Source organism: Phacochoerus africanus, chromosome X, assembly GCF_016906955.1.
Source record: "Phacochoerus africanus isolate WHEZ1 chromosome X, ROS_Pafr_v1, whole genome shotgun sequence".
NCBI classification, from domain to species: domain Eukaryota; kingdom Metazoa; phylum Chordata; class Mammalia; order Artiodactyla; family Suidae; genus Phacochoerus; species Phacochoerus africanus.
The window spans coordinates 47888563-47909710 of NC_062560.1; positions in this window are offsets into that span (position 1 = coordinate 47888563).

Sequence of the window (21148 nt, forward strand, 5' to 3'; positions counted from 1 at the left end):
TACCTCAGAAAACTAAATACAGAACTACTACCATATGACCAGCAATCCCACTCCTGGGCATATATCCAGACAAAACTTTCCTTGAAAAAGATACATGCACCTGTATGTCCATTGCAGCATTATTCACAATAGCCAAGACATGGAAACAACCTAAATTCCCACTGACAGATGAAATTAGGAAGATGTGGTACATATATACAATGGAATACTATTCGCCATAAAAAAGGAAAAAATAATGCCATTTTCAGCAATAGAAACTCTCATACTGAGTGAAGCAGAAAGAGAAAGACAGACACCATATGATATCACCTATATGTGGAGTCTAAAACACGGCACAAATGATCTATCTACATAACAGAAACCGATCATGGACATGGAGGACAGACTTGTATTTGCCGGGGGTCGGGGAGGTGAGTGGGATGGATTGGGAGTCTGGGGTTAGTAGATGAAAACTGTTGCATTTGGAGTGGATGGGCAATGGGCTCCTGCTGTATAGCACAGGGAACTATATCCAATCACTTGTGATGGATCAGGATGGAGGATATTGTGAGGAAAAAGAATGTTTATATGTATGTATAACTGGCTCACTTTGCTGTACAGCAGAAACTGGCAGAACATTGTAAATCAACTATAATTTAAAAAAAAAAGACAAGGTAACTCTGAACTATGCTAGAACTAGAGTTTTTGTAGAAAAAGGAGAAGAGAGATATATGACTAGTATTTCCCAGTTTTCAGTTTTTAACTGCTAAAAAATGTGGAGTTGGAATGTACCTGAATTTGTTTCACTTTTGCATGTCTCTTGCTCAGATCTTCAGTGCAATCTCATTCCAATAGGTGTCGGGGCAGTTTTTCGAGGGCTATTTCTGTATTTTATTCTTGTTAAGTTTTCGGAATGAGGAGAGGTAACAAAAAAAAATAGGGTAGGTTAAAAGAGCTGGGGGGAGAGGTAAAGGAAGCAACAGTTGAAGCAAGGAAAACTGGCATCTATTGTACAGTTGTCTCTCAGTATCCACAAGGGACTGGTTCCAGGACTGGATACCAAAATTCGAGGATGCTCAAGTCTCATAGTCAGTCCACATCCAGTTTCTCATACACAGATTCAACCAACTGTAGATTGTGTAGTATCATAGAATTTGTTGAAAAAATCCTTGCATAAGTGGATCCACGCAGTTCAAACCCATGTTGTTCAGGGGTCAATGGTAATTATTTTTCAGTCCCTTCTCTTAGACAAGATGAACTGCTTTCATCAATAGCCAAATCTTTTCAGAGAGAAAACAAAATTATAAAAATGTACAAAGTTCAGGAGTTGAGTCAAGAAGCCCCTCATTGTGAGTCAGAGGAATAATTTGTTCTTTTGTCTTATGTTCCTTAATCATAGCTTGGATCATCTGTTTGGACAGGACAGTGATACTGGCTCTGATTAGACTTGTGCTATAGATTGAATGTTGATGTAACCCCCCCCCCTCAAGTCCATATGCTGAATCCTAACCCCCAATGTGATAATATTTGGAGTTAGAGCCTTTGGGGTGATTACGTCCGAAGGTAGAGCTCTCATAAATAGTATTAGAGGCCTTATAAAAGAGACTCCAAGGAGCTCTCTTACCCTTTCCATCAGGGAAAGATACAAGACCATTTATGAACTAGGAAAGAAGCCTTCAACAGACATAGTATGGCTGGCACTTTCTTGGACTTCTCAGCCTCCATAACTATGAGAAATAAATATTTGTTGTGTAAGCCACCCATTGTATGGTATTTCATCATAGCAGGCCAAACAGGCTAAGACACTGTGATTGGATATATTTCGTTGAAGACTTTTGTGTCCATATTAAAAGTGCTATTAGTATTTGCTTTGCTTTTCCTGTAAGGTCTTTGCCTGGTTTTGGTATCAGGATAATACTGGCCCCGTAGAAGGAGTTTGAAAGCATAACTCTTCATCTATTTTTTGGAAGAGTTTGTAAAGTTTTATTATTAATTCTTCTTTTAGTATTTGGTAGATTTTCCCAGTAAAGTCACCTCAGCACCAGATATTTATTGTGGAAATCTTTTGAATTACTAATTCAATCTCTTATTATAGGCATATTATTTTCTATTTCTCCTTCTTTTATTTTTTCCTTCTTTTCTTTTAAAGTATAGTTGATTTACAGTGTTGCACCAGTTTCTGCTGTACAGCACAGTGACCCAGTCATACATATATATACATTCTTTTCTTTTTCTCATACTATCTTCCATAACGTACTATCCCAAGAGATTGGATATAGTTCTCTGCTGCACAGTAGGACTTCATTGCTTATTCATTCTAAAGGTAATAGTTTGCATCTACTAACACCAAACTCCCAGTCCATCCCACTCCCTCCTCCTCCCCCTTAGCAGCCACAAGTCTGTTTTCTATGTCTGTGAGTCTGTTTCTGTTCTGTAGATAGATTCATTTGTGCCATACGTTTTCTTGAGCTAGTTTTGGTATTTTGAGTTTTTCTGAACTTTACTATTTTATCTAAGTACTCTTTCTAATTTGTTCCCATACATTGGTCATTATATTCACATATAACCCTTTTTGGTTTTGTTTTTTTTTTTTTTTTTTGTCTTTTGTCTTTTTAGGGCCACACCCATGCCATATGGAAGTTTCCAGGCTGGAGTTGAATCAGAGCTACAACTGCTGGCCTATGCCACAGCCACAGCAATTCGGGATCAGAGACATGCCTGCTACCTACACCACAGCTCATGGCAAGGCCAGATCCTTAACCCACTGAGCAAGGCCAGGGATCAAACCTGTATCCTCATGGATACTAGTCACGTTCGTTAACCACTGAGCCACAACGGGAACTCCCATATAATCCTTTTTAATTTCTTTAAGATCGGTAGTAATGTTCCATCTTTCATTCTGATTTCATAATTTGAGTTGTCTCTCTCTCTCTCTCTGCTTGGTCATTCTATCTAAAAGTTGGTCAATTTTGCTGATTTTTTTTCAAAGAAAAAAACTTTCATTGATTTTTTCTATGGTTTTTTCTATTCTCTATTCCATTTATTTCCATTAGAGTCTCTGTTAGTCAGTCTCTAAATTGTCCTTTGATGATAGGGCAGGAGAAATATAGAATGGCTATAACTCTGTATGGTGATAGAATAAATTATAATTCCTCAGTCTGGTGAGAGGGACTTAACTTCTTGGGATAGATAGATTGCTAATTTGGACTTGAAAAATAGTGATTGATCTTTATTTTATGTCCTTTTTTAACCAAATTTTCCAAGAAATAAGGTGCCCTCTTGATAAGAGGTTAGACCAGGTGAACATAAGAGCAAGTTATCTGCGTATTTATCAGATCAAGGTAAAAGAATGATTACAAAGCTTTGAAATTATGGTTGAGAATCTTACAGAAATATGAGGGCTTCAGTGAAGTCTTGAGACATCCCAGCCCAAGCGTATTGTTGTTTATTCCATGTGAAAGGAAAAAGACAGTGTGAATAAGGATAAAGGAATGCTAAAGAAGGCTGAACAGAAATCTGCTGCTATATGGAATTTGGAGGTAGATAAGCAGCATAGTATTCTGGTTAAGGACCACAGAGAAACATGTGCACATTATGTGATTTCTATCTCTTAAGTTTTATACACAGAATTACACACATCCATTTGAACTTTTTACATGGAGGATAGGAGTGCTACAGGAATAAGTATAAGGAATAAGTAAGCCCTTAGCTATGAAATCTGCAACGATGGCTGTAGTTTCTTTAATGCTTAGGGTTTTAGGGGATACTGGAGCAATTTACGCAAAGGAATAATGGTGTCAATACTGACTTGTAAAGCCTCTATATTACTTATTTACCACTTGCCTGTAGACGATGTAGAGGATATGGAATACTGAAAAAATGATCAGAAAATTACAGTAATTCTAAGGGTAAAAGACACAAGAGTACAGTGTATTCAAAGGAAGCCATGATAAGATTATGTACGGGGTCATCCAACTCCGTGAAATCAAGAAAAAGTTGTTCAGGTGTGCGTCTAATAGTGGATCCTCATTGAGACAAAGGGCACCATCCTAGTAGGTCAGTAGAGTTGGAAAGGCCGAGAAAAAAGGCATGTTGAGAAGTTAAATTACCCAAAGATATGGGTAGAGAGAGAATGTCCATGACTGAAATCTCTTTATTACTTCAAGGAAATTTGGAAGGAAATTAGGAAGAATTTTTTGTGGAGACGGTGGCTCCAATACCTATTTTTAATTTAAAATAATAATAAATAAATAAATAGGCTGTGATGTGGTCAACTTCTCCAGTCCACTGAAACACTAGCTAAATGTTGTTGTGAAGGTACTTTTCAGATGAGAGTAACATTCAAACAAATAGATTTTGAATAAAGCAGATTAGCTTCCATAATGTAGATGGGCCTCATTCAATTACAAGAAGGTCTTAAGACAAAAAAGACTGACATACCCCAAAGAAGAAGAAATTCTACTATCAGACTACCTTCAGACTTAAACTACAGGATCAACTCTTCTGTGGGTCTCCAGCCTGCCAGTCTGCTTGCCAGCCTCTACAATTGCAGGAACTAATTTCTTTAAAATACACACACACAAACACACTTACACCCTACTGGTTCCAGATAACTCGAACTAATACAATGATCATGCACTAACAGGGTTATTTCTCTTTGCTGAACCAAAGGCTCTTAGGGACCCTGAGAGATGCCTTCCTTGGAAGGGAGTCATTTTGTTATGACTGAGTAGCTTGTTTGGCTGCCTGGGTCCTGGCCAAAGCAATACAGTGTAGGCCCAGTGATATTTTCCCACCAATATGTGCAAGTGTCCTCGTCTATCTGTGTTGTATCTGTGGAGGGTCTTTGTTTCCCTTCAGTTCTTTAAAGTTGTAGTATCATAACTTCGTGTGTGTAGTTTTCTCTTTGCTTATCAGATTATCCACAAAATGTTGGGCTAATTGTTACAAATGATAGATGGGCAAGTTCTGCCAGTCTATTTTCTGCTTCTGAATAGCAATTGATATTTCAGACTTCATACCATTAATAAAAAAAAAAGGGGGTAGAGATCTTTATGTTGGTGTTAGCATTAATGCCCAACCCCAAGTATTCCTGAAAGTGAGCTCTAATCAGTCTCTATAGTTAGAGATGGATTCATCCCTCCCTTGTCAACAAGATTGGATTATCCCCCAGGAAATGCTGGGGGATGATAAACTTCAAAGATATCAGTTAAAGGCTCTTTTCCTTTCTCTAGGGCTAGAGAATGTGCAGGGGGTGGGAGGTGTTATTTCTATCCAGGTTAGATAAGATCTCATTTGTGGTCATCCATATGGCCTTGTCAAAGCAGGTTCTGGCACTTCCTGGTCTTCCAAAAGGTGTCCTGAGTTGGATCAGATAGCTCCTTCAGTCAGTGGGAAATCCCAGATTTTGCCAAGTAGTTGAGGGTAAATCCTAACTCTCTGTGTTTACTGTGAATTTTCACCTGTTTTGTGTCTTTAAGGCATTTTATTTTTTTATTTATTTATTTGGTCTTTTTGCCATTTCTTGGGCCGCTCCTGTGGCATATGGAGGTTCCCAGGCTAGAGGTCCAATCGGAGCTGTAGCCGCCGGCCTACGCCAGAGCCACAGCAATGCAGGATCTGAGCCACATCGGCAACCTACACCACAGCTCACAGCAATGCCAGATCCTTAACCCACTGAGCAAGGCCGGAGATCGAACCCGCAACCTCATGGTTCCTAGTCGGATTTGTTAACCACTGAGCCACGACAGGAACTCCTTTAAGGCATTTTAGTTGGGGGGTTCAGTCAGGGGACTAAGAAGTTTAAGATTCAGTCAAGGCACAAAGAAGAAAAGGGATGAAAATAAGTAACAGGGCAGGTGGATTAGGAAGGACTTCATCAGCTTTGTGCCAATGAGTGAAGCTATGCATGAAACACTGATGGAATTAGCTACAAAAATAAAAATATTGGGTTCCGTTGTGGTTCAGCGCTAACAAACCCGATTAGTATCCATGAGGATGCAGGTTCGATCCCTGGCCTTGCTCAGTGGGTTAAGGATCTGGCATTGCCATGAGCTGTGATGTCAGTTGAAGATGCTGCTCGGATCCCAAATTGCTGTGACTGTAGCATAGGCAGGCAGCTGCAGCTCCTATTCAAGCCCTAGCCTGGGAACTTTCATACACCACATATGCAATCCTAAAAAGCAAAAAATATACATTTTTTAACTTTAAAAATAAATAAATAAAATTATCTATGCAACTGGAAACCACAAATAATTAAAAAGCAAAATCCAATAAAAGTATGCACAATGTGTGCCTGTGAGTCAAGGTCTTCACATATAACTGTTAAAAATCAATGAGCTAATTAGCTTAAAACATGCTAACGAGAGTATGAAAAACCAAGAATTCTCATAGAAAGTCAGTGACAATAAAAATGGGTTTTATGTTTCTTGCAATATGCAACAAGGGTGTTAAAAGTTCCCATCTTTCAATTCTCTAAATCTACCCCTGGAAATCCATAATAAACAGAGATGGTAAAAATGATATACATTAAAAATACACTTTTCACTTTACAGAGGAATAATCTTTGAGGAATGTATCAATGTACGTTCCTCCTACACATTCTCTTGACTGAATTTCTCTACAAATTACTACAAATTCCCGGCAAATTATGAGTTTTCCACCAGAAAGCAGAAATAGGTAGTTGAAGAACAAACAGATATCTGCTGTAAGTTTAAAGAGAACATTTTTATCACACTGAGTCTTATGGCTTGAAAATCTTTACCTAGTACACATTATAGTGAATACTGAGGAGAGCACAAACATAATAACATGATAGCTATAAATGCCAAGCTAAGAACCTATTGGGTAATTGATGCTGGCTACCACCCATGAAGCAGATGCTATTACTGCCCTCATTTTATACCTGTGGAACCTGGCACACAGAGGAAGAGTCTACTGTCAAGGGTCTCAGGGCTCCTCAAAGAGGGTCCCTATGTTCAGGCCCCATGTCTGTCAGACTATATTGCACACTGGTTTGCAGGATGCTTCCCTGCTCCCAGTACAGGAATGAAAAAAAGACTCTGGGGAAGGGGGTAAAACCACCTACAAAACTGTTTTTAAAGTGTAATAATATTTCCTACAATAAAGTGCTAAATGTAAGGAAATAGAAGCAATGTAAGAAACTATTCATAGAGCACCCTTCCAGCATTATAAAAAAATAAGTTATATTTACAAAGAAAAGCAGAGGGAAGATATCAGATACTTGTTCATTTAATCGACAAATACATATTGAGAACACACTGCAAAGCACTATTTTGTTGATGTGTTGCAAATAAAATGGTGAGCAAATACAAAGCAAAAAAATATAGATCCTGTCCTTAGGAAAGTTACATTATGATACTTTACTTTGAGATAGAGGTCACAAGGTATTTCTGCTTTTCGTCTCAGGTATTAGTTTTCTCATTCTTTTAGACTGAAGTATTATTTTAGGAAGTGAATAACATTTTTCAAAGTCTTTCTCAAATGATTTTTAAGATGGAGAAACATGCTAAAATTCTGAGTTTAAAAAGTAAAATGTTCAAGTCAGTATGCAGTATGACTCTCGTGTTTAAAGTTCACCTTTATGAATGAAAAACCTCTAAGGTAATTTATCACGAATTTATTCATGGCCATCACCAGGAAATAGGATTGTGGATAAGATTAGCTTTCTTTATTACACTTTATCTGTATTCCAAATTTTCTACATTGAGATTCAATGACTTTAATAATGAGAGAATATATTTCATTATATATTAAACCCAGGTCCATAAACCCAGGGTAAGCCCATACCAAGACCATTCAGAGAAGCAGAAACACAAGTTGCTTAGGAACCTAGGCAGCTCCTCAGGAGAAAGGTCAACCTGAAAATCAAAAGGGGTTTGTCCCCAGGCTGTGAGTTTTTCAAAGGACCCCCAGTAGAGGGAGCAGATTCTGCCTTCGGGCTGGCCCGCGCCTACGCCTAAAGAAGCCGACTTTTTTGCGGAAAAAGCTCCTTGGCGTTTTTTTAAAGTACAAGGGGAGGGGGAGAAGGAGGGTAAGGCAGCTGCACGGTGCAACACTGCCATCTAGGGTCAAAAAAGACTAACTGCCAAGAGTCCCGGAGGAAAATTCATCTTTTCCGTTGGTTTTCCTCGCAGAGCCCTGCTGGTCTTAGATGCCGAAGCCAAGAGGGATGCGGATGAGGACCGCAAAAGAGAAACTAACTCGCAGAACTGTCCCTAGCACAGAAACGGGTCCCTAGTCCCGCCCCTAGAACCATAGCAACAATGGCAGAAAGTCCCGGCGTCCCGGAAGGACGCAAGACTGGGGGCGAGGCTACGCTCCGATTGGTGGGTTTTGAGCCTGCGCTCGGGAGCCCAGTGAGGTCGGTGCCAGTCTCCCTGCCCTATTCCGCTGTAAGTTTTCTCCTGGACCTGTCGGCTAAGGGACCAAACCGGCGGTGTTTGGGTCCTGTTGCCAACTTCCCCAGACGCCCCGCATGCTGTCCCCTGGTCATTCTTCTCTCGCCCATCCCTGGGCTGTGAACGCGCTCGCCCCCGGTAGAATACTCACTGTGCTCCTCTCAGCCCTCACTCTTCTGATCCATCCTGGCGATCTCAGGGCCCACGAGGCTCACTCAGTCACCCCGGGAAGCTCTACCTCCTCAGCAATGTTCCACTCCTCCCTACGAGAGCATCTTCATGCCAAGGGCCATGCTTGCTTTTCCAGTAATCTGGAAAGACCTCGCTCCTCAATGATTTTCTGTTTCTAGCATTCCTGTCTCTTGTCCTCCGGCTTCCTCTCTCTAGTGTCTCTTCACCCATAGCATTCAACCTTTTGGCAGCTTTCCTCATGGTCCACCAGGCCTCTCCATACCCAGGCTATCCAGGGCTATAAAGTCTCCCCCCAGCTCATTTCCTATGCTTCTTTCTCCCTGCTCCCAACACCAAAAGGACAAACCCTGTGCACCCTCCACTCCTGTACCTTCTCTCTTCTCTACCTACAAAAGCCTTACACAAGCACCAGAACCCAATCTTATGATAGTTAGTGATGACTGAGAATAAATAGAAAAGTGATGGGACAGGAACTCTCACCACTTTCTAGCACTAAGTCTGTACTTGTATACTCTGCTGCCCCTCTGGGAGAGTGGCAAGATCCCATTTGAGGCTAGGCCCCTCACCTAGGCCCCACATCCTTTCTCCTTCTCAAGGAGTAGGCTTTTGCACCTATCATTCCTTTTTCCTGAATTGTCACGTTTCCCATTTCTTCTGGATCATTCCATCATCTACAAAATGGGCAAAAAGACTGCTGGAGTTTAGGAATTTAGCCTTCTGCATCTGATCTTGGTTCCTGCTGTGGTGCTGAGACCTCTGGGAGCTTCAGTCTCTGAAGCAGTAATGTGGAAATTGGCTGAGTCCGGAGCCAGGGGTTTTACCAGGAAGGAAGCCTAACCTGTCCAGGGGCTTAGACGATCAGATCAGATCACCCAGAGAGAGTAAGTTAACCGAAGTGGCCATGCAGTCTGAGGAGTAGGAGTGAGTCTGTGATTTCAGCACACCATCCCCACCAGCTCTTCCTCATCAAACCATGCTCAAGGGCATTGGGGCATCCTCAGCTCGTCCTCCCTTTTAAATGAGGATGTTTCACATCCCATAAAGAGACCACACACACACACACACACACACACCAGAGGGAGCACAGAGGAAGAAAGGACCAGACAGACAGACAGAGTGGAGTAACTGATGACACTGAGGTGAGCAGGACCTCCCCAAGGCCATCCTTGCCCTCCATAAGCAATATCAGTCTCCATTCATCTTTAACCACACAAATCCCATTTTCCAAGGCCTGAGACATGGAACTTGGCTTCCAAAAATGGTTGAGGCATTGTATACAGCTGGAGAAAGTCACACAACCACACATTAGAGCCACAGAGCTTTCATCATCTTCATTCTCCTGGATCTCAGTGCTGTACGGAATGCCAGCACTCTTTATGATGCCCTCATCCCATCCAAATCCCTTCTGGAGGGCTTCCAAGATTGGACCTCTCTCCTGGTGTCCTCTATCATACATCTTTCCTTTCACTCTTAGCCGAAGCAAATTCCCATTCTCAGATGAGACCCAAGCATGCAGGAAGGAGGAGGGAGAAGAGCCTCAGTGCTGGACTGGGTTGTGGGATTCTGTTGTCTTGGCAACATTCTTCTGCTCCTCCTTACTGGATCACTCAGCTCAGGCAACAGCCCAGTCAGGACAGATGGGAAATTCTTCTCTCCATTTCACTCTCTTTCTGTAACCAGAGGCTGCAATAAAATACCAATGTTGGTTACCAGGGAAACTAAAGCTTAATCTATCTGACCCAAGAGAAAAAGAAGTCAACAAAGGGGTAGAAAATAAGACACAGGATGTATGTATTGTGGGAGGCCACACACAGACATGGAATTGTGCCTCTGAATAAATGTGCTTGATGCAGGGGTCCAGTCATACACAGATACTTGCACACGAACACCCCTTCCAGCCCAGAGTATCACAGTGACTTCAGCATGAAGTACACCAGTGGGAGGCAGAGGGTGAAGGCAATTAGGCAGAAATTGAGGCAGAAACAAGACCATGAAAGGCAAGAGGGATAACTTTCATTTTTTAAATTATTATGTACACCTTCTTTCAAGGCTTATTTTGACATTTGCATTTCATTTAGATCCATTTGTACCACTACTTATTTAGAACAAACTATTACAAGTCACATTTACCTGAAAGAATGTGCATCCCTCTTTGTTTGTTTTAAATAACCATAATAGTACATCGCTGGCACTGTGATAATATTATCTTATGAAACAGCTCTGAAGTTCAGCAAATGCTAAAATGACATCTCCTGAACACCATCATGGGAGGTCGGTTGAATAAGTTGCTTTTCATTTATAGCAACTTGGAAACAAAAAAGCACAGATACTGTCTCCAGTGGTAAAAACAGGTGAAGAAATAGATGGAGGTACACTGGTACAATTCACAGGAAGCTTATCTATGTATGAAAAATTGACCCTCAAATTGTACTTTCTTTCACAAAGCTTTAGATGTTATCCTTCCTGCTTTGTGATTTATATTGAGTTGAGAAGCACCATTCAAATGGACATGTAATGCTGCCTCATTTGTGAATATTCTGGTGTTTCGATGTTGGTCAATGAGGAGAACCCCTGTGTTCTAGCAGCTGAAAATATGCATAAAAATATAGTTTCCTCTGAAAGCTTTTGTTTATGAACTGGAGATAAATATGGCACAGAATGCTGAAAGAGGCAGTCAGTCCCAGAGAAGAACACAGAGGACTGGAGTTCTAAAACAGAAAGAAGTTACCTTAAGAGAATCCCTTGCTCTGTCTCACAGCTTTTTGATGGGGTGTAGACTGAAGTTCATGGCCTACTGAAGCTCTAGAAACAAATTTCTTGGATGGATAGATGGATGGAGTCATGATTTCCCATGCATGGATGTGCAGATGGGTGGATGGACAGATAGATGGGCTGAGACAAGTTTACGTAGTTTCCGTGGGGGTCACTTTGCTAATACAAAGGTCTTTGTGTGATTTGCACGATAAAAGGAAGCCTGAGATCTTCCAGTGCATGCATTTAGATGGTGAAAACCACTCTAGGGACAATAGAATCAGCAACGATTTGGAGCCCTATCTTTTGTCAGTGCTGGCAGTGTCATAGAGGCATCTGTAACAACGTAGACATGTTGTACAGCTAAGTGGTCATACCTATGGGCTTTGTAATTAGACAAACCTGGGTATTACTATTTCTTATTTGAACATTTGCATTTACAGCTACTTATATAGAAATGCTCTGTCACCTTCACCTGAAAGATTTTACTCTGATTTTTTATTGTAAATTTACATAAAAGCATATTAAACATTTTAAGCATATTAATTGAACAATTCAGTGGCATTAAGTACACTCACATTGTTGTGCAACCATCACCAATATCTATCTCCAGAATTTTTCATCATCTCAAACTGAATGCTCTCTTTGTACCCATTACTTATTGGTTTGATGAGGGATTTTTAAGAGAAACCTGAACATTTTGGGTATTATGGTATGAGATTCCAGATTTTATTTAAATCTTGAACTTTACTAGATTGCTGCCTCATTACTACCAATTTAGGTACTTCACTTGGCTTTGCAGAGGTGGGAATGGATTACATGATTTTTTTCCTTTAAGTTTGGTGTGTGTGTGTGCGCGCGTGTGTGTGTGTTGTGGTGTTTGGAATACAACTGTTCATTGTTGAAAAGGTTTCTGTCCTACTGGGCTGACTTTTTCTTCTCCTTTGTCTTCCCCAATGCCCAGAACAGGATACAAGAGCCAAAAAGAAAAGCTAGGGGACCCACCAGCATGTTGATCATTGGTTTCTGAGAACTGTAATCAGCTTGCTGCTTTCTTCTCTTAAATTTTCAAAATCCTCTTATGTATATTCTATATATGACATCCAGAATTTTTCGATATACTTAGAGAGGAATAGGGAAATGTACATTTACTTCCAGAAGTGGAAGTCTTTGTCCTGAAAAGATTTTTAAACTTTTTGAAGTTTTAAAGTTTTTCAAAATGAGTATGAGGGGGAAGATACTAACTAGAATGAGGTGAATCAAACTTTGTGGCAGCAATCCTGTTTTCCTGGGTAGTCAAGTCAACATATCAGCCAGCAGCATGAATTCCACCAGCCAGTTCAGTGGACCAATTACCAAGTCTTCTGGTGGAAACTTTCATCCTGTAGCTTATAAAACCTAAGCAGAGCCCACTGTCATGGGGATTGGAATGAAATATTTTAAGAGTAGTTCTACCAATGCCCCACCTTTACTTTTTTATTCTCCTACTTGATTCTCCTCTCTATGAGAGAGGTAGCCCCATTTACTGTTCCCTACATTCACTATTTTTATAACTTCATTTTGTCACCACTATTTGCTGGGCATTTTTATTGCTTTAGTATTTTCCAATGAAAAAACTTTAATCAACTGGAATACAACTTCAAATAATATTATGCCTCTTCATCTGTAGCATAAGGACGTTACAACAGTATATTCCCAACTCCTCCCTCCCATCCTTTTCCCTGTGAACTTTACTCTGAGTAAGTGTGCATATAGCATAAGGGACAAAACCCCTCCTTTCAGGGTGTGTTTTCCCAACTGGCCTCTGAGCTGAGTCTTCACTAAGCTATATCATCATCCTATGAAGTTCATGATACTATTAATCCTATCATAATTACAAACACAATTATATCCCATTCTTGCTTGAGATTCTCAAACCTCGTCTTATATGTTATTATGTAGCAAAGTTATTGTTAAATAGCACTTTGCTATACAACAGAAAATGAAGAAACATTGTAAATCAACTATATATTTATAATGAGGGATAAGTAATGAGATCTGCTGTATAGCACTGGGAACTATGTCTAGTCACTTATGATGGAGCATGATAATGTGAGAAAAAAGAATCTATACATGTATGTGTAACTGGGTCACCTTGCTGTACAGTATAAAATGGACAGAACACTGTAAACCAGCTATAGTGGAAAAAATAAAAATCATTATAAATAAAAAATAAATCAACTATTTTTAATAAAACAAAACAAAAATAAATAAATAGCTAAAATATTTTGTGAAATATTATTTACGTGAATGATTTCATTTAATCCTCCTTCATCCCTTTGAAGTAGATACTATTTATATTCCCTATTAATCATTATGATTCTCACTGAGGAGGGTATGGAGGTACAACCCTTAAAATGCCATGTCTGACACTAAGGGATGTGAGACCTCTGAGAAGGGGTTAGCCCTAGCAAGTGTAAGTTGATAATGTTGTTCTGGCCTCACTAGATCCAGGTGAGAATCAGTGAAGTAGAAGAAAAGGACATTTTCATGACAAAAGGGGATAGGATTTGTTACCAGTGGACTTGGTATCATCTGAATATTTATGTCCCTCATTAAATTCACATGCCAAATCCTAATGTCTGATGGTATTAAGAGGTGGGCTTTGGGAAGGCGACAAGGTCATGAAAGAGGATGAATGAGATTCATGCCCTTATAAAAAAGGCCCAAGAGAGTTTCCTTGCCCCTTTCCTCATGTCGTATGTGTTGGGCAAGAGTGGAAGGGGATATGTTTACTGAATGCCTGCCCAGCCATCCTCCCAAATAGTCGGAGGGAGATAGGTCCTCCCTCTTGCTCATTTCCATGCAAACATGGCGGCAAGGCCAAGGGGTCCAACGGCAGACAAACTCATCTCCCCCCAAATATACTGAACCCAGCAGAGGTGGGACTGAGCCATATGTGCCCTTGAATTTCTTCTCTATCTAGCCCTTTCCTTCTCCATTAAGTGTTTTTTTTTAAAACTTTGACAATATGCAGAGAAAGTAAAGTACTGCACCAGAGTTCAGTATTTCTACAGTATATGAGGCAGGGATCTTGCTGATTTTGGGCGAGTCAGAAATGGCAATAAAATTGTCTGACCTGGGCTAAAACAAATAAAACCTATGACAAGAAATCTGACCCAGAAAAGGGCCCTCAACCTGACTATGCTGACACTCTCATCTCAGACTACCAGCCTCCAGAACCGTGAGAAATAAATTTCTGTCGTTTAATTCAAAAAGATACGTGCACCCTAATGTTCATAGCAGCATTATTTACAGTTGCCAAGACATGGAAGCAACCTAAGTGTCCATCAACAGATGAATAGCTAAAGAAGATGTTGTATATATATAAAATGAAGTATTACTCAGCAACAATGTGGATTGGCTTGGAGGGTATTATGCTAGGTGAGATAAGTCGGATAGGGAAAGAGAAATATTGTAATTTATCACTTGTATGTGGAATCTAAAAATATACAACCAACTAGTGAATATAACAAAAAAAGAAGCAGATTCCTAGATACAGAGAACAAACTGGTGGTTACCAGTGGGAAGGAGAAAGGAGGTGGAGCAAGATAGGGGTAGAGGGTTAAGAGACACAAATTACTATGTATAAAATAAACTACAAGGATATATTTACAACATAGGAAGTATAGCCAACATTTTATAATAGTATAAAAATTGTGAATTACTTTTTTACACCTGAAATATATATAACACTGTACATCAACTATACCTCAATTGAAAGAAAGATTTGAGGTAAATTGATGTCAAAAAAACTTCTTTCTGTTGCTTATAAAATACTTAGTCTGTGGGGATTTTGTTGTTGTTGTTGTAGTTGCCCAAACAGACTAAGACACCTGTAGAAGTTACAATACTACTAGGGGTATGCAACATGGCCTCCTTTTGGAGAATACAGAAATCATAAGGAAGCAGGGGTAGATCTTCAAACACTTGCTCAGGAAAGCTTTTTTAGTCCCCCTTGTTCCAGTAGAGAGCCCTGTATCACACTCTGCTCTTTCTTCTCATATTGTCATTTCCAATCTCTTCTCTATTATGATATGTGCATTTGAGTAAAGCCCAACAAATCACCCTTAAACAAGTGACCAAAACAGGTGACCAAAAATGTGTATCTGGAGATATACTGTCATAGAGCCTTGGCATTTTCTATCTCCTCTCATTGCAGATGTAAATCATGGGAAATGACAAAAACGTGCACACGTGCACACACACACACACACACACACACTGATCCACAATGGTTCAGAAAAAATGTAAAGAGGTTCATTTTTCATCAGAAATTTTAGTAGTCCTGTTGTGGCTCAGCAGATTAGGAACCCGGCATACTGTCCATGAGGATGCAGATTCCATCCCTGGCCTCGCTCAGCTCAGTAGGTTAAGAATCCTGCATTGTCACAAGCTATGGCTTAGGTCACAGGTGCAACTGGGATCCCATGTTGCTGTGGCTGTGGTGCAGGGTGGCAGCTGCAGCTCAGATTAGATCCATAGCCACAGGTGCAGCCGTAAAAAGAAAAAAAGAAGAAAAAAACTTTAATAGTCCAGAAAAAAAAAATACACGATTCAGCAATATAATTGAGAATATCAAAACATAAAACGTGCACTGCAGAGGAAAGTTGTGAAACTTTCAAAGAGCTCTGTTTTCTGAGAATTTTAAAGGCAACTTGGAACTTGTAGATATGGGCTTCATTCATTCTCTCACCCCTCCCTCTCTTCTCATCTCATTACTAGGCCCAGTATCTTGATCTCAGGGTGGCCTCTGCTCTTACCCTCAACCTTGATGTTCCCAGACCACATCCTACAACCTCTCCACTTCCCGTTCTGGATGTCTCTGGTGCGGGGTTAGTCCAGGTCCAAACCTGAGCATCCTGCTACGTTAAAGCAGCTTTTTCCTTTCATTTATGGAAGCCTGAATGAAGGCTTGGTCCTACGGGGAGGTCTTGATGACACTCACCAGGTATAGCTCAGCCATCAGCCACAGGCTGTCCAAGTTATAGCAATACCCACCTTTGCCAGCAAGGGGCATCTCTTCATCAAGACTGGAAGACAGAGGAAGGACAGAGGTTTAAACATTCACACCTGAGAGGGTCACAGGCTTCTGGGTGTGTGAGCTCCAGGCCTGGGTGTCTCTTGGGGCCTCCCCCTCTGTATATGGAGAGCTGGGGGCACATAGAGGCCAACTCTGCCTCTTCCTCCTGGAGGGCCCTAGTCTTAGTGCTTATTCAGTCTTCTGCAGATGGCCTTCCTCCTTCTCCTGCTATTCTTCCTCCTACCAGAAGCTCATTTCCATGGTTAAAGGAAAGTTAGCATATTCTTAATCTTCTTTTTCTCATTGAAAGCTTGCATCATATGCTTTTTTCCTCAAGATAGACTGACTCTGCTGCATGCACACCAATTGCCGGTCGGCCTCAGCCTGAAGGAGCAGCCTCAGATACTGAAGGCACTGGGGGCAGCCCCAACAGAGCCTGGGGTTCAGGAAAAGGCCCCCAAGATCCTGGCCAGTGCCAGCTCTGCCTCCACCCAATCTCCTCCCGGGGCCTGAATGCTGCATCTATAACCCCTGACTGGGCAAGTAGATGCACCAGGGCTCCTGGTCTGGGGACACACAGGCCTGGAGGAGGAAGCAACATAAAATCTCCACTGCCTGCAGGGCAAGGACCACCACCCACAGCCTGCCCACTGACCTGCTGTGGGGCTGCAGGCAGGCTCTCTGGCCCTGTCTCCCCACCTGCACGGTGGGCTCAATCATTTTCCCAGCATGCAGGCATGAACTTAAAGGGGGAACTGAAGAGATGAGAGAGCAGATTTGCCCAAGAGGAGGAGGAACAGGTCAGAGCTGGAGGGGAAGGTCTTACATGGACTACCTCAGGCACTGCTCAGGGGTACCTTCCTGGAAGTGCTCAGGGCAGGCAGTCTGATGGGGAAGCCCTGCAATCAGAACCCTGGGCCAGTGCCTGTTGAGATCCTCTCTGGACTTTCTGGGGTGGCCACCAGCCTGTCACAGGCTCCTTCCTGTGGAGCCTCATCTCTGCCCTCAGGAGCCTTGAGATGAGCTCAGTGAGCTCCCTGCCCCATGGGTTCCTAAGACCCCTCTACAGTCACTAGGGCCATGCATCACCATCACCATAGCCCCTGGTGAGCCCCTGTGCAACTTATCCAAACAGTGGCTCCCAGGTGTGGAAGTGATTTTGATGATGTACCATCCTTTATTATGGCCAGAGTATACAGCCTTTATTATAGTCAGTCATTCTCTAATGAATGGTTAGGTAGTGTTTGGTTTACTTTTTTGCCATCTTATACTACGTGCAGTGAGCATTCTTGTACATATATTAATACTCATATTGTAAATCTATTTGTAGTACCTAAAAACTGGAAACAACCCAATTACATACCAACAGAAAAATATGTAAATAAATAGTATCAAATTCACAGCATGGAATACTACACAGCTACGAGAAGGAATGAGCTAAGCACACACAGACATAATGTTAAGTGAAAGAAACCAGATATAAAAGAGAAAATGCTATATAAGTCTCTCTGTACAGCTCAAAAGGAAACAAAGCTGATGTTCAGTATATACACACCTGTTTTAAAAGTTCTGCAGAATGGAAGTTATCTCACCAGATGGCAATTTTTTTTTTCTTTTTAGGCCTCGCCTGCAGCATATGGATTGAATCCGAGCCAGAGCTGAGACCTACACCACAGCTGCAGCAATGCTGGTTCCTTAAGCCAACTGAGCCACTCAGGGGATCAAACAGGCACCTCCACAGAGACAACCTGTATTATTAGCCCACAGCAAGAGCTTCCCTGATGAGCAAATTTATCAAATAACTTTAATCGGCATACAATGAAATTGACATTGTGGGGTGTACAGTTCTATGAATTTTAGCATAGTTATCAATTTGTACAACCTCCACCACAATTAGGATACAAAACTGTTACTTTACTCCAAGTAATTCCCTTTTGCTGCCACTTTATAGTCATATCCTCTTCCCACACCTATGCTCCTGAAACCACCAGTCTTTTCTCCACCACTACTCTTTTGTCTTTTCAAGAACATCATGCAAAGGGAATAATACAGCCTGTGATTTTTTTTTTCTTCAGCTAAGACAGCAGAAAATTTATAGTACACTTGTTACATTCAGCCACAACTGAGAATAGAACTAGTCCAGAATGTCACAGGTCCAGGGCAAAAAGCCAAAAGGGACCATTTTGATATAAGCAAGGTGGGTCTCAAAGGGGTCGAGGCAATCAGAATGGCAAAAGATGTTCTAGATCCATTGAGACAAGTTCTAGACAGAGGCATGCAGTCCAACAAATCGTACCAGCGTCCCTGGCCTCTGGGCTTTTCTCATTTCTGCTCCTGTGGCTTCCATGGGTGTACAAGTTTTCTTGGACCTCTGCCACATCTTTCTTCTTTTGCGCTTCAGCCTGTGCATTCGCTTCTTCCTCCACGTTGCTCAAATGGCACAGAGGTTTTCTCAGAAGATGGCGCTAAGGCTGAGAGCAACCTATAATCTTTTTAGACGAGCTTTTGCACTCAGCATAATGGCTTTGAGTTTCATCCAAGTTGTTTAGTTCATTTTTTTAATTGGTGAGTAATATTCCATTATATGGATTAGCACAGTTTATACATTCACTCACAGAAGGACGTTTGGGTTGTTTCTATTATCAAAAATAATAAGTGTGAATAGAGCTGCCATAGACATTTGCGCATGGTGTCTGTGTGAACATACACTTTTATATCTCTAGGGTATGTCAATTTTTTTTCTAACAATATTTATTGAAAATATTATACTCTCCCCATTGAATTGCCTTCACAAATATGGCAAATTGATTTTTACAAAATTGTGTCTATCCCTTTGTGTGTTTTATCTCTTGGCTGCACACCACACTGTCAAGATTTCTCTAGAATTATCATAGAAATTCTTAAAATCCGTGTTTTTCCCCCAGTTTTGTCCTTTTTCAAAATTATTTTGTCTACTCTTGTTCCTTCGTCTTTCCACTTAAATTTTAGCATTAGTTAATCTGTACCTACAAAAAATCTTGCAGAGATTTTTATTTGAAATTACATTAAATCTACAGATCAATTTGGGGGCAATTTAAATCTTAAGTATTTTCAATCTATTCACCCATGAACACAGTATTGGGTCATAATTTTCTTTTCCTGTACTGCCTTCATCTGATTCTGGCATTAAGGTAATGCTGACTTAATAAAATGACTTGAGAAGTGTTATCGCTCTTCTACTTCCTTGAAGAAATTGTGTAAAATTACTCTTATTCTATTTTAAAAGTTTAATAATTGTACAGTATACGATTAACTCAGCAAGGCTTTGTCCATACTCACACACTCCAAAGAAAATTTTTGCCCTTACCCTTCTCCTGGGAAGTAACCTCTAAGCTCTTAGAATTCCTACCTGATAAAAGTGTCTTTGTTTACATAGGGGTCTTGGACCACACCCGATAATCTATGCTAACAATGTGCTTTGTGGTGGAGGCCTTGGGACATGTAGAATAAGCTTGACCCCTGCAAGGGCTGAAGACTCAGATCACTCATGCATGTCAAGAGCCATGCCTATGGGACTTATTCCCTGTAAAAACACACTGGCCTCCAAGGCTCAGGTGAATTTCCATGATTGACAATACTCTGTTCATCTTGTCACACAGCCTTGCTTGGAGAAGTAAGCAGTGTTTGAACAAATCTATTGGAAGAATACAACTGGAGTTTTGTGTCTGGTGTCTTCTGGACTCTGCCCTATGTGCCATTTTTTAAACTATTCTTTTATTATAATAAGCCATAACCATGAGTATTACAGCTTTTCTGAATTTTGTGAGTCCTTCTGAAGAATTACTAAACCTGAGGATGGTCTTGGGCAAGAAGAGTGTAATTCACTATCATGATCTGACTTGCTGAAACATTGTGAAGTCATGATTTGGGAAAATCAAGAATGAACAGATTGTGGTTGAGAAAACATTGATTCCTAGATGGCCGATGAATCACTCATGGTATGGAAATGCAGCTATGCTGTGATCAGCAGTGGAGGTAAAATTTACCAATGGAATTTAGAAATGATATAACCAAATCTCTTTTTTTTTTGTCTTTTTTCTTTTTAGGGCCACACCATGGCATATGGAGGTTTCCAGGCTAGGGGTCGAATTGGAGGTGTAGCTGTAGCTGCTGGCCTATGCCACAGCCACAGCAACACCAGATCTGAACTGTGTCTGCGACCTACACCACAGCTCATGGCAACGCCGGATCCTTAATCCACTGAGCAGGGCCAGGGATTGAACCTGCATCCTCATGGATACTAGTCAGTTTCCACTGAGCCATAGCGGGAACTCCTATATCCAACTCTTGAGGCACTGGCTCATTGGACCAATATAAGGCAATGCAAAATAATGAGAAATGAACTAAATACACAATCCTTTGTATATTATTTGCAATAGCTAAATGAAAGTAAAGGAGAATATAAGGTGAATCCTAATGCTGGTCAAGCTTGGATTTTTGGCCTACTGAAGGCTCTAGCTTCAGGGCCATGACAAATAAAAATTGTCACTTTCCATCTAGTAGTATAAGAATGAAGTCACTAGCCACTGCAGTTGTTGACCTTTAACACACCCTGAAAGAAGTTCACGGTGGAGATAAGGAATGAGGCACTCCATGCTCTGGGAAAAAACTGGCAGAACAGGCCTTCAGATAGTTAGATATTTTCAGAAGAAATTTTTATGAATCCAATCTCTTGTATCTTTTCATCCCTAGAAAAGCACTAAAA